This window comes from Protomyctophum parallelum (assembly GCF_964188405.1).
Source record: "Protomyctophum parallelum genome assembly, chromosome: 3".
Lineage (NCBI taxonomy): Eukaryota > Metazoa > Chordata > Actinopteri > Myctophiformes > Myctophidae > Protomyctophum > Protomyctophum parallelum.
Genome location: NC_139698.1, coordinates 7,793,697 through 7,808,143, shown reverse-complemented (window position 1 = coordinate 7,808,143; position 14,447 = coordinate 7,793,697). Strand labels below are relative to the sequence as shown.

Here is a 14,447-nt window from a genome sequence, read left to right as displayed (position 1 = left end):
GCCGTCTCATTGGCCAGAGCCCTGAAAGCGGCCGGCTGAAACGGGGCCGGATTGGCCGCGCGGCGCAGCCAGTCGGCAGTCAGGCCGGCCGCCGATTGGACGCACATTGGGAGCCACACGCGATCGCCACGCCCACTCACATGTCGCTAGCGTGTTGTTGTGAGTCAGGGGGGGGTGGCGGACTGTGGGAGGAGTAAGCGCACGCGCGCGCGTGCACGCACAGCTACAGGGCTACAGTGAAACTGAAGAGTGAAGAAAGTAGAGTCGCGTGTAACTGCATGCGTGTGAAAAACTGTGTCACTCACTCATGACCCCCATTCATAGCCTAGGACAGGGGTTCTCAACCCGTGGGTCACGACCCCTCGGGGGGGGTCGCCAAATTATTTTGGGGGGGGGGGGGGGGGGGTCCCCACCCCACCCCACATTATTAAAAAAAGATTGCAACAGCTGCATATAAAATGGAAATGAAGAGTTTACTAAGTACACAATACATAGTAGGCCTATAAACTTTCCTTAATGATTATATCTGGTTTCAGTATTAATATCTGGTTTCAATATTAATTTATGATATATTTTCTCTATTATTAAGGTTATTTTTGCAGTCCGTTACTCCGTTTGTATTGGGGGTGGGGATCGAGGGACGGGGCGAGACATAGCTACTGCTACATAACACTAAACACTAGGAAAGCAGTAATTCAAGCTCTAGTGTTATCACATCTTGAGTATTGCCCAGTCATTTGGACTACGAAAACAGACAAAATAGCTCAAAACAAAGCTGCCAGATTAGCTCTCCAGTGTTCCAACAGGACACACATTGCAGAAATGCACAGAAATCTATCATGGCTTACTGTTGAGAATAGATTACATTCACGTATTCTAATTCATCTTTAAAATCAAGTTAAAAGAACACCTTATGTAAATCATACTGCAGTAGCCTAACCATGGGAAAAGAATAATTCAAATGTATAATGTGTTGAAAGTGATCTTTTGCTATGTTTTTATTTATTTCTCCTATGTTTTTTATTTCTTATTTTATATTTTATTTTACTATGTTTTATTTTGAGTTAGTGTTTGTAAACAATTGTAAGTATTGCCTTTGTTAAATGTTAAATGTTTGTCTGTGTCGGACCCCAGGAAGACTAGCTTTTGTCAAGGCAAAAGCTAATGGGGATCCTTATAAACAATAAACAATAAACATGGCCAAAGCATTTCCAGGGGTCCTGATGGGGTAAAGTAGACCCTTTAAGCAGTCACCATTACTCATAAGAATGTGCACCCGAGCTGTGCTCAAGCAAGGTCACAGAGGGACAGAAAGATTCCTATATAGTGTCTGAAAAAGGAGAGACACGTCAGAATTCTCCAGGACAGACGACCCCTCTGGCCTGCGCTTCAAAGGGCGCCCCCCGACCAACGGACTGATATGATTGAATCTGATTCGTGATGTAATAGGTATACAGTATAATTTGCTTTCATATATGTCTTTGCTGTTCATATGCATTTCACATGACCATTCAATTTGGGATAAGTATCCCGGGCAATCATTAAAATATGCCAGATCTTATGATTCCATGATTTATGTGTAGGCCTACAGCCTGTTTATTGGACTATCAGATAGCGCTCTCACGGGATTAACGCATCAGTCCCCAGCCAAAAACGTTGAGAAGAACCCCTGGCCTATCCTATACTGAACGTTTTACCAGAGAAAGAAAGGCAGGGGGTTACGTTAAGTAATAAGTATAGGCTTGAATCATTTGGCAAATATTAAGATTGCTCAGTAGGCTTGAAGGGAACTGAATTTACATGCCGATTTAGTGAATAGAATTTGATGTTGACCATGCAGGTAATCAAACAATTGGGACTAAATTAATTTTGCTTCTATGCCACCAAAATGTGGAACGCACTACAAACGGGCATTAAGACATGCGAATCCCTTGACTCCTTCAAAACCGCTCTCAAGGGCACCTATACGGACGGCTGCAATTGGAAACTGCATGGCCCCCGTAAAATATGAATCCCCCCCCCCACCCCCTCACTGTATATGTTTTCTTCCCCTTTTTATCTCCTCTATGACGATTTCCTGTTTTTGGCTTTATAGAAGTGTATATTTGTACTTTAACAGTTTTGTATTGAGTTGTGCTTGAAATGTTATGTATACTGTAATTATCCAATCTGTTAATAAATACTTCAATCAATCAATCAATCAATCAATCTTCCTATAGGGCTGGTTCTATATACGTTTCTGGTTCTTTAGCAGTCTTTTACTAGTAGAAGAGGCTTACGCACGCACGCACGCACGCACGCACGCACGCACGCACGCACGCACATGAGAGCATTACATAATAATTAAGGCGACATGATGGTCAAACCAGATAGCCTATCATATACAACTGGATGCACATGCCTATTAACGCAGAAGGAAAAGATGACCTTATACTAGCCTACAACGTGACATATATTATCTCTCTCTCTCTCTCTCTCTCTCTCTCTCTCTCTCTCTCTCTCTTTCTCTCTCTCTCTCTCTCTCTCTCTCTCTCTCTCTCTCGCTCTCAGGGGCATCTCACTCACATGCAAGTATAATCCATGTCTCTCTCATATCATTCCACGTATTAAACATAAAACATGAACAATTACTGTCTGGATACACTGCTGCCTTGATGCTAACAGCCCTGTTGGTGAGGTGGGATGCACGTATATACAGTCACAGAGAGTGTGGAAACAGTGGCTTTCAATCCTTTTCATGTCAAGGCCCATTATTTATTCAGCATTTATTTTAAGACCATTTGATGACCCAAAACTAAAGAACATTTTGTTGTCGTTGGATAAGATCTTTCAGGAGGTTCCTGTGTTGCGTTGCATTGAAATCGGTGACCTATATGACTACGGTTTTGACAGCTGTATTTGGGACTGGGCATGTCACAGTGTACTGTACTGCATGTCATGAGCTATATTTATTGTCAAAGTTGTAGATGAAATGAGCATCGCGCCTGCGTCACAGACATGTGCAGAGCAAGTTCAGTCAGGAAACCTCAGTGCAGTTGCTTCCGGCGTTAATCGTTAATTAGGCCGCCTCAGCATTATATGTTCTCACTCAATGGTTCTCAGCCACTAAGCCAATCACACACTCACTCAATCGTCATACCGGCTATTTAAACTGGAAGGGTTTGCACTCCTCCTGCTGCTGCTGATGATGCTAAAGTTTTGCTGCTCACCCTCCTCCTCCACCCCAGCTACCACCTGTCGTTTTGGATCTGCTGTTTAGGTACGGGGGATTCGGATTCAGAGTCCCTATGGTTACTTAGGACTGGAGTAGGCTACCTAAAAAGCAGCTCCAATTCATCGCCAAACCATAATAAACATATTGCTCATTACATATATTCAATAAATATATATTCCATCCATTCTTGAGTTGGACTGAATTGTAGATGAACAATCTATCCCCAGTAGTATGGGTGAATATGCAAATTGTGCCAACAGGAATTATTAATATTCACATCCATATAGTCGCTGGAGCAGGAATAAATGCCACTGAGGATCTGATCCATGAACTTACAGCATAGGGTAGAATATCACAAAAAACAATCACATCCTGTCCAAGTATGGTCAAACGTGGCAAATATCATGGAATTATCTTATGTCAAGGACCCCCAAATTGACACTAATTATCCTGCGGACCCCCATATGAAAATAAATGCCAGGGACCCCCATAAGAGAAGATTTGTACGGCTCTAGCGATAGTGATTCTCAACCATGGATTACAAGGACCCCCAGTTTGACATGCATTGGGCTACGGACTAACTACAGGCTAACTCTGAGAGTACAAATGGAACCAAATGGACACAGTTTTGCCCTCTGGACAGCAATGTGCAGTTTATTTTTTTTTATTTTTTTTTACAGTTTGTTAATTTTAATTGTATTTTGTACAGTGTACCCCATGGGGGCCCATGGTGACATCGACCAATTTTATTTCTCCTTTATTTACCAGAGTAGTACGTATAGCTGAGCACAAGTGCTCATTTTCAGCAACGCCCTGCACATAGAAACACACACACACACACACACACACACACACACACACCCCCCCCCCCCCTCACACACACACACACACACACACACACACACACACACACTAAAACCTGGGAGCTGACCAGTACAACCTCAGTCTTATACTGTTGTCCATGAAGCAGTTGGGGGTTCAGTGCCTTGCTCAAGGGCACTTCAGCGGTGTTGGGTGAGTGATGACCAATCACTTCCCTACCAAGATTCTTCCTGCCCGTCCGGGGAATCGAACCGGCAACCTTTCGGCAACAAGGGCGCTCCTCTAACCCTTAAGCCGCCGCTGCCCAAATCTGGATTAAAAGATGCTATTATTTATGCCCCAAAATCTATAATCTATCTCACACACTTTAAGGCAGCCGGCGTGAGGTTCCACGCGCCGCACAAGGTGCCCTTTTTTTCACTTGAGCACCTGCCCCTCTAAATGTCTATGCACGCCACTGGGCAGACGGACAGACCCACGGACAGGTGGACAGGGCAGGCAGACGGATGGATGGACAACCCAAAAGCATGATACAGATGGATGGATGGATGGATGGATGATGGATGTGCACAGCCTGCAGAAGATTGTATACTCCTCATGATACTATATTGCATATTCATTAAAGAACGGTTCTGTGTCCACGTCGTACACAACAGCTGCTGCTCCCAACGTTCAGTGTGTGCAAACAGACTCACAGCGTATGTACTTTTATTGAGGCTCGGAAATTTGAACAATCGCAATTCAATGTATATAGAACCACCTTTTTTCTTTTTTCAACACAACATAGGAAAACAAATAGTACCACAATATGGACATTACAATGCACAGACAAAACCCCAAAACAAGACAAAACGAGTACACCACAGTCTTGACATGATAGTACTGTACATTACAGGTCACCAGAGACTTTGTTATTCACTATACCGTTCAATAAGGTACACTGAAGCGCAGTCTAGAAGGGTCCACTGTATGTAAGACTGGCTAAGCTCACAGCGTTTTAAGTGCACCTTCCAAACAGGCTTGAATCCTATTAAAGTAATCTTTTGCATTGTGGCTACGAACTGCGCGACCTCCCTTTTATAATTTTTGAGTGGTGCAACCACTCCTATAGAACCAGCAATGTCCGTCCGTCCCTATGTATGTTTAGGGTACCAACAGGGGGCGCTGTTGCGCCACTCACTTCAGACAAGGTCTGATTTTAAATACAATTTAACCTTTAGTTACCCAGCATCACATGGACCCCATGGGTCCAGCTATATAGTGAGGGGAAAACTACAAGTTTATATGTTTAAAAAAAAGCAATACCACTAAGATAGCGTCATTAAAAGTTACACCATCCATAGACAAAGAATATATACGGAATAATGAAGTTATATGTGTTACAGTGTGTCTCACGTCACGATCATAGAAACATGTGACACAAATACTGCATTTAGGTATTTATACATGCAGTCCAATGTTATGAGGCACAAGATACACATTTACAAATTGATAGACAATTTTGTAAGTAGAGGCAACAGTTCATGTGACCAAGGAAATTGGTCACATTGAGTTAAATTAATATACTAGACCAGAGCGTTGTAGAGACAGTATACACATAACCCAGAAGGCAATAGGGCTTGGATGGTCAAGAGGTTCAATAGGGCTTGGATGGTCACGAGGTTCAATAGGGCTTGAATGGTCACGACGGTCAAGAGGTTCACTTTATTTATAGGAGAAATTGGCAATGTTGCCATGTCAGCTTATTAAAAGCGACTTTGGCCTTGATTTTTCTGTAAATAAGTTGCTTGTAAATATTGGTGGTTGTGGATTGCGTTGTTTTTGGGCTTGTTTTCTAAAGTGGAGCTTGCTTCCGTCTTTTTTATGGAAATTAAATTAATGTATCTGTCCCTAATATTAATTTGTCCGTGACCCCTAAATGTTTGGTGCCAGAGAGCTCCATACTAAATTTGGTTGTTAGAATGTTTAAAATAAATCTTCAAAATATTTCACAATATTTCAAGATAAATAAATAGCAGAAGTACAAGCTCACAACGTGTTGCATCGCAAGCTTGTGGCTGTGGGTCAGCTATTTTCAAATAGCCGACGTATACAGTATAAAGGTTCAAGTGCTTGTGTGTGTGGCCTGTAATAGTTGCTTCTTTTTAAAAGCTACAAAAACACAGACAATAATAATAATGGATTTCTATTTATAACGCACTTTATATTCGTCAGAAATGAACACACCATTAAAAACATCTAATAGAACAGGAACATTTAAAACATAAGGGCAAGGCTATAAAAATGCTTTGGTGAAAAGGAAAGTTTTTAGTCCTCTCTTAAAAGTGTCGACCGACTGTGGCTCTCAGGTGGGCGGGGAGAGCGTTCCACAGTCCGGGGGCCGACCGAGCAGGAGGCCCGCGGCCACCCGTGACAACATACAAATTGACATTGCATACAGTGACACCTGTGCATACACTTTAGGCGAGTTGAGGTATAGTCACAGACATGTGAGACATGCATGCATTCAATCACAACAGTCAACTATCGCATTACAGGCATGCCTCTCTGTCCATAAACATTGTGCAACTATGCAATATGTCACACAATGCAATGCAATAAAAACAAAACTATAAACTATGGCCATATACTATACATAACAACTCTACATACCAAACCTTATAACCACTTAAACCCCAAGCATCTGAATTGCTCCAGATGTATACATTGTCGATAGCTTTCCCCCACGATGACAGAAAACAGACAACAATCTAGTTCAGAGCCCTGGGGCCTGGGACTCCGCTCAAACCATAATGATGTTGTTAAACCAGTCGAACTACTTCTGTTGACCTCGGAGGAAAGTCCATTATTCAATTTAATTGTCGGAGGAACAACGACTTATTATCGGGCTTATCAGAGAGCCATCATGCCAGGGAAAGCAGAGGTCCTTGGTTCGATTCCAGGCCTCAGCAATGTGTCAAACCTCCCCATGAGCGATTCACACACCTTCGGCTGCTCACTGCGCCTATAGGGAGAATGGGATCGGTGTAATGCAGATGGCAGTGAATGAATGACACCCACAGCCAAAACACTAGAGGCAGCGACCATGACCTGGTTGGTACCGCACAAGTTTAGAACAAACATGGGACAATTCTACTAATACTATTAAATTGTATTACTCAGGGAAAGCAGAGGTCCTGGGTTCGATTCCAATGTGTCAAACCTCAGCGATTCACACACCATCGGCTTCTCACTTCGCCCAGGAGGGAGAATGTGATCGGTGAAATGCAGATGGCAGTGAATGAATGACACCCACAGCCACAACACTAACGACCATGACCTGGTTCGTACCGCACAAGTTTAGAACAAACATGGGACAATTCTACTAATACTATTCAATTATATTACTCAGGGACATGCAGAGAATGTTAGAGAGGCAAATTCCATATATAAATCCCATTTCGACCTGAGATCAGATTCTAAAAATGTCTGTTTGAAAATGACAGTTTTCTGAAAAAGCTATGTTTCTATGTCAGTCTTTCTTCGATTGTTCAAAAATAGCAGACCTACAAGCTCGTAGCGCGCCACTCGGTGGCACGCTATGAGCTTGTAGATCTGCAATTTTTCAATAGCTAAAGCATAACATAATGCTAACACCAAAAGGGGTTCCGGCCAAAAAAACGGGATAAAAAAAACAAGCTGATCTACAAGCTCTCCTGCACTCTTTAGCTACTGAAGAAGATGCGATGTAGGACATGGATTTCTACACAGAGGACAAACTCTGTCAATGCAAAATGCTTGCGTTCTAAGTTCGGGAGAGTTTGGGGGGAAAAAGGCATTCTCCTCAATGCTGCATTCGGTTATGCCATGGTAACCGAGGCATTTGCATTTCTTTCACCTAGTAAATTCTGCTTTGGAGAGGGACGTTTTTTTTTACAGACGGGTAAAAAGGGCAGGGGATGAAGGGCTGTTTGATGTGCGGAATGCCCTGGACATCATCCATTAATGATGTGTAACACTGGTTTCTTTCAAAATGGAACTGGAACTCATCAGGAGATCACAAGGGGAGGTAAATCAGTGTTACTCTCCCCATCCAAATGAGGCGTCACTGCTGCCGTTTCTCCGGTCCGGCACCCTGACCGTGTTCCTGTGGGTCTGGAACTTCCAGAGACCCCCCCCGGGGACCCCCCCCCACACGGAGTTGCACCACTCACTTCACACGGGTGTTATTTATTTTTACTATTTTGAAAAACATTAAACTAAACTAGCTGATCTACATCAACACGTTGTGAGCTTGTAGATCGGCTATTTGAGCTATTCAACAATGTTTCTCAAAATAGTAAAAAAGCCTAAAAGCAAAGAAGTTTAGTCACTGATGAAAATAGGGCCCATAGCGTTTGCATTTGTTGATTTGAAATATTGTGTTGATCGAGTTTGTAGAGTTGGCCGAGTGGCCTAGGCTCAACTTCAGGATTACCGGTTTTCTGATTCTTTATTTCTCTCAAAAATTAAGGCCTTTCCAATAAATAAGACTGTGGAAAATAGATTTACAAAAACAAAGGAAACTTAAAGCACAACTAAAGACAATAGCACACCATACAGTGACTGCACTAAAGGCTATCCCTTAACTAAGGGCCCTGGCAGCTCTGTCTCTCTTAACTAAGGGCCCTGGCAGCTCTGTCTCTCTTAACTAAGGGCCCTGGCAGCTCTGTCTCTCTTAACTAAGGGCCCTGGCAGCTCTGTCTCTCTTAACTAAGGGCCCTGGCAGCTCTGTCTCTCTTAACTAAGGGCCCTGGCAGCTCTGTCTCTCTGAACTAAGGGCCCTGGCAGCTCTGTCTCTCTGAACTAAGGGCCCTGGCAGCTCTGTCTCTCTTAACTAAGGGCCCTGGCAGCTCTGTCTCTCTGAACTAAGGGCCCTGGCAGCTCTGTCTCTCTGAACTAAGGGCCCTGGCAGCTCTGTCTCTCTTAACTAAGGGCCCTGGCAGCTCTGTCTCTCTGAACTAAGGGCCCTGGCAGCTCTGTCTCTCTTAACTAAGGGCCCTGGCAGCTCTGTCTCTCTGAACTAAGGGCCCTGGCAGCTCTGTCTCTCTGAACTAAGGGCCCTGGCAGCTCTGTCTCTCTTAACTAAGGGACCTGGCAGCTCTGTCTCTCTTAACTAAGGGCCCTGGCAGCTCTGTCTCTCTTAACTAAGGGACCTGGCAGCTCTGTCTCTCTTAACTAAGGGCCCTGGCAGCTCTGTCTCTCTTAACTAAGGGCCCTGGCAGCTCTGTCTCTTGGCTGTTAACGCTTCACCTGCCCAAGTACTACTGATTGTCTGTCCCTTGCAGCCTCCCTTTATAGGGAGTGGATCCTACCACAAGTACAGATTCCAATTAACCATCAATTAGCTTTTACAGACATTTCCCATACCACAGGAATAATCAAACTATTAAATCAATTTTGTCCAGCATAATTGAATCACATTTCTAGGCGCCCATATAATCACAAATACTTTAACAACCAGAACACTGTTAAACCCATCATACACACACCCCTTCTCTTCTACAATACTTGGCACGTTCCAACCCTTCTTAACCAAATGGACTGGCCCTGCTCTGAGGAGTGCCAGTACTGCAGAAGACAGACCTCACACCAAACCTGTGTGTGTGTGTGTGTGTGTGTGTGTGTGTGTGTGTGTGTGTGTGTGTGTGTGTGTGTGTGTGTGTGTGTGTGTGTGTGTGTGTGTGTGTGTGTGTGTGTGTGTGTGTGTGTGTGTGTGTGTGTGTGTGTGTGTGTGTGTGTGTGTGTGTGTGTGTGTGTGTGTGTGTCACAAGGCAACACAAACTTTACTTAAGAATGAGACAGAGTAACGATGATAAACATAAACACTATAGCAACTAATACAATAACTGAACTTACAGCTTTTAAAACACTTGTAACAGACAACCCGACTCGTCTTTTTACGACCCAGCAAGAGCCGCCGATCTGCTATTTTCAGCATGTGTAAAATGACTCATACTGGATCTCTTGTCCGAATGTCCACTAGTCCCTTCCTAACATTTTAGTCTAGTGTTGACGAAATTGTCTTAGTCATCATAGCTTAGTTTCCATTTAGTTTTCGTCAGTGAAAAAATATAGTCACCGAACATTTTTCATCTTAGTTTTGGTCGACAAAAACAACACTGACAGAAACACAGTCTTTATACCAGGGGTCCTCAACTAGAAATGTTGAAGGTCCACAAATATGGTCCAGTCTCATGCGCACGCAAATAAAATTGCGGGTCGCGGGCCACGTGCAGCCCCACGGGGTGGGGCTGCCCCCCTCGCCCCCCCCCACCCCTAGAAACAACTATGGCTGTTTAGTACAGTCAAACCAAGCTATACAAACCGGGTCCCATCCCAACCAACACTGGGGTGGCAGAGTATGAAAATATATTTTTTCACTTTAACAAATATTCATTATTCACACCTCCAAAAATCAATTTTGTTCATTCAACTGAACGTGTGAATGTGTCACTGCTAGTGAGCCAGTCAGCGCAACATTGTCATCATGACATGCCGGCCCATAATACACACAGTCAGAGTGTTAATTGCGTTTCTCGCCATTGATCGAATACAACGGAGAATTCAACTCGCGGTTGCGGTGACTTTTCTTCTTCTCTTTCTTCTTTTTTTCTAAATGTTTTTTTGTGGCTTTCGCCTTTATTTTATATTTTGTATGGAGGGACAGACAGTACAGGCTGACAGGAAATGGGGAGAGAGATGGGGGGTCACTCCCACTGAGCCACGGCCGAGGCCTTCTCTCTTTATTCTATCATTTCTCCAGGGTCCGCAGAGAGGTGTGCTGCGGTCCGGTAGTGGACCGCGGTCCGCCTGTTGAGGACCACTGCTTTATACCTTCAGCATGCAGCTCATCACCAACTCTCAGGCTCACCTGGTCCTCACAGGTGATGGCATTCAGGGCAATCAGACTCAAGGAGCAGAGGCGGAAGGCAGAGGAAGAGGCACATTCTCAGAGCCAGAGACACTGGGCCCACTGTGGAGGCTATCCTGTGGCCCGTGGACAGAGGCTGTGGCCCGTGGACAGAGGCCCACTGTGGAGGCTGTGGCCCGTGGACAGAGGCCCACTGTGGAGGCTGTGGCCCGTGGACAGAGGCCCACTGTGGAGGCTGTGGCCCGTGGACAGAGGCCCACTGTGGAGGCTGTGGCCCGTGGACAGAGGCCCACTGTGGAGGCTGTGGCCCGTGGACAGAGGCCCACTGTGGAGACTGTGGCCCGTGGACAGAGGCCCACTGTGGAGGCTGTGGCCCGTGGACAGAGGCCCACTGTGGAGGCTGTGGCCCGTGGACAGAGGCCCACTGTGGAGGCTGTGGCCCGTGGACAGAGGCCCACTGTGGAGGCTGTGGCCCGTGGACAGAGGCCCACTGTGGAGGCTGTGGCCCGTGGACATGAAAATATAGAACCACAAAATGGACTCAGCCAGGACTGTTTTGTGGTATCATATACTGTACCAAGTGCTGTTTACATTTCTGACTAATAAAGTATGCAATCAATCAATCAATCAATCAATCAATCAATCAATCAATCAATGGTAGTCTGCAAAAATAATGAGGTCTTGTCCATGTGTGTGTGTGTGTGTGTGTGTGTGTGTGTGTGGGGGGGTAGAATAAATGGCAGATAGACAAGCTCACAACGCATTGCTATGCAACACGTTATGAGCTTGTCGATCGGCTATTTTCTGCAAAAGCTTTCCCCCACAACAATACTATGAGTCCTGAGGGACTCCGGTCAACGGTTTAAGTGGTTAAGCACATATTTGATCCACATTTAAAATAACCGGTATAGACAAGGGCTTGGTTTCCCCAACGCATTTAGTGTAAGACTTAAGCCTATGTCTTATTTAAGACATATTAAGACATAGACATTCCGGGCATAGACGTGCCACGCAATGGTAGGCCTCAGGTCTACTATTCTGAAATTTAATTTAATAATATTTGGACTGCTGGACAGCTGACAGTATAGGCTCTCTTTACTCTTAACACATATACAGGCCTCAGGACTCAGGCCTGAGGCCTATACCATTGTGTGGCACATCTATGCACGGAATGTCTTCGGTGTGCGGCCTAGAGAGCATCTGAGCTTGTCACTACAAGTCTTACACTAAATGTGTTCGGTTCAGGTTCAGGTTCAGGTTCAGGTTTATTTGTCATGTGTATAGATACAGAGTATACATACAATGAAATTTATTTTGCTCAGAGCACTCTCAGTCTTACATACACAGGACACAAACAAACATCTATAGTGCAAGAAAAGACAAAAACAGGAAAAGAAAAGTGCAAGTGAAGTGAAGTGCAATACAGTTCAAGGTCAGCTGTTCAGCAGCCTGACTGCCTGGGGGTAAAAACTGTTACTGAGACGGGTGGTACGAGATTTGATGCTCTGGTAGCGTTTTTTGGAGGGGAGTAGTTTGAACAGGGTATTTGCGGGGTGGCTGGTGTCTTCCATGATGTTATGTGGGAAACCCAGCCATTGTGGAAAAGGTTTCAGGGAACGGAGTCCAGGAGGGTTGTCCTCGTTCTGACCTGACCAGTATCAGACTGACCTGATATGCTCGTGCGGAGGTTTGGGAAAATAGGCCGTGAGAGAGTGTTGTCTGAATTGTCAACGCGCCAGAGTTTAAGTAGTGGCATGAGCAGGCCCTGCCTACTTCCTTCTCCTTCATACACTGTATACATTGTTTCTGGAATGTTCTGGTATTGATTTAAATTTAACTACATTTCCTAGTTCACATGAAGTGTTGCCACTACTTAAGGAATTGTCTATTTGTGAATGTGTAGCCAATCTTGTGCCTTCATCAACATTGATTGGACTGTATGTCTATATAACTGTTTCAATGCTGCAGTATCGAAGTCATGTGAAATTTCTGTGAGCCACGCTGTAAGGTTTGTAATGTGATCCGTTTATCTCTTTATTCACGTAACACAACTTAATTCTTACGCGCATAATCGGTTCTTTGTCTTGTCTATAATGGTGTAACCTTTGATGACACTATCTTCGAAGAAGTGGGATTACTTTTTACCACACACACACTACAGGCCAACAGCACGCACACCAAGGCCCGCCCCCGCTCGATCATGATTGGCGGAAGGTCCCTCTCTATATCCTGATTGGATGAAGGCTGGGACACCTAGCCAAAAAAAAACGAAACCTATACGTTTTTTTGACCCCCAGGGGTTAACTGGGGACAGGGAGGAACTCCTTATATGGTCAGCACACTCTATACTAAGTATAGAGTAAACTAAAGACCTGGAGGCGTGATCAATGCCATTTGGCTATTCTGAGTGGCCAAAGAGCATTGATCACGCCTCCAGGTCTTTAGTTTGCTCAAGTAAGGGAATAAGACCTGGTACTTAAGACACGCAAAACACAGTGTCTCTGTATCATGGGGTGAGAAATGTGCCGCATTTCATTCATGATTGGAATACACAAGCAGAAACACAGACACAGCTCCGCCAGGGGACTTAGATTATCCTCTGAGTCGCTATAGCATAAACAGGCTGGTACCACCTGACCCTGTCCTGTCTGTCAACATATTCTCTGCACATACCAGCAGTTTGTCTGGCAGCAGTTCTGCTTTTTTCTTTTTCCACTGCTCTGTCCGCGTTTAACCTTTTCGCGCTTTCAACAGAAAGCGCGAAACAATTCGAAATAATACAAATTATAATGAAACAAAAAATGCCTTAAAAAAAATCCAAAGGTAATTCCACAAATACATCCAATCCAATTTACTTTATTTATAAGAAATAAAAAGTGACAAAACTGTCGAAAACATATAAATCATAGGCTATAAAATCTGATTTTATTCAATACATTTCACCAAACGCTTTTCTTGAGAAGATTTCAAAGCTCAGGCTCGGCCAGCTGTGCTATGTGTTCTGGTGTTTTTCTTTCATTTATAATTAATTGGGCGGGAACCCCTTTTGGTGTTTTAAGCATTATGTTATTTAGCTATTGGAAAATAGCAGATCTACAAGCTCCTACGAGCTTGTAGGTTTGCTATTTTTGAAAATTCGTTTGCTTCTGAGGGGGTCCTTGTGGAACAACATATTTTCAGACGGGGGTCGGGGGCCAACTACAGATATTTCTGGGGGTCCATGACGTGAACATGTTTGGCCACTGACACACACAGAAACATAGGGTTTAACCACTGACACACACAGAAACATAGGGTTTTTCTGAAAACTGTCAGGATTTAGCAGACTTCTGTAGAATCGTCCTCAGGCCAAAAAGTGGCTAATGACACGTTTTGAAAGGAGAATGTTGTCTGTTGTGTGTGAGACTCACATGCACTCACATGCACAGTCACCTGACCGGCTGTAGGTTACTGCATAGTACTGAACTGAACTCACTGATCCCACGCACACACAGTCACACACACACACACACACACACA

General features: G+C 44.3%; 1 protein-coding gene across 1 annotated transcript in view; it reads left to right on the top strand.

The window, feature by feature from the left end:
• s100w (S100 calcium binding protein W) overlaps positions 1–14,447 on the top strand; it is a 270,184-nt gene that overhangs the window by 96,885 nt on the left and 158,852 nt on the right. The gene's annotated exons all lie outside the window — the stretch shown is intronic.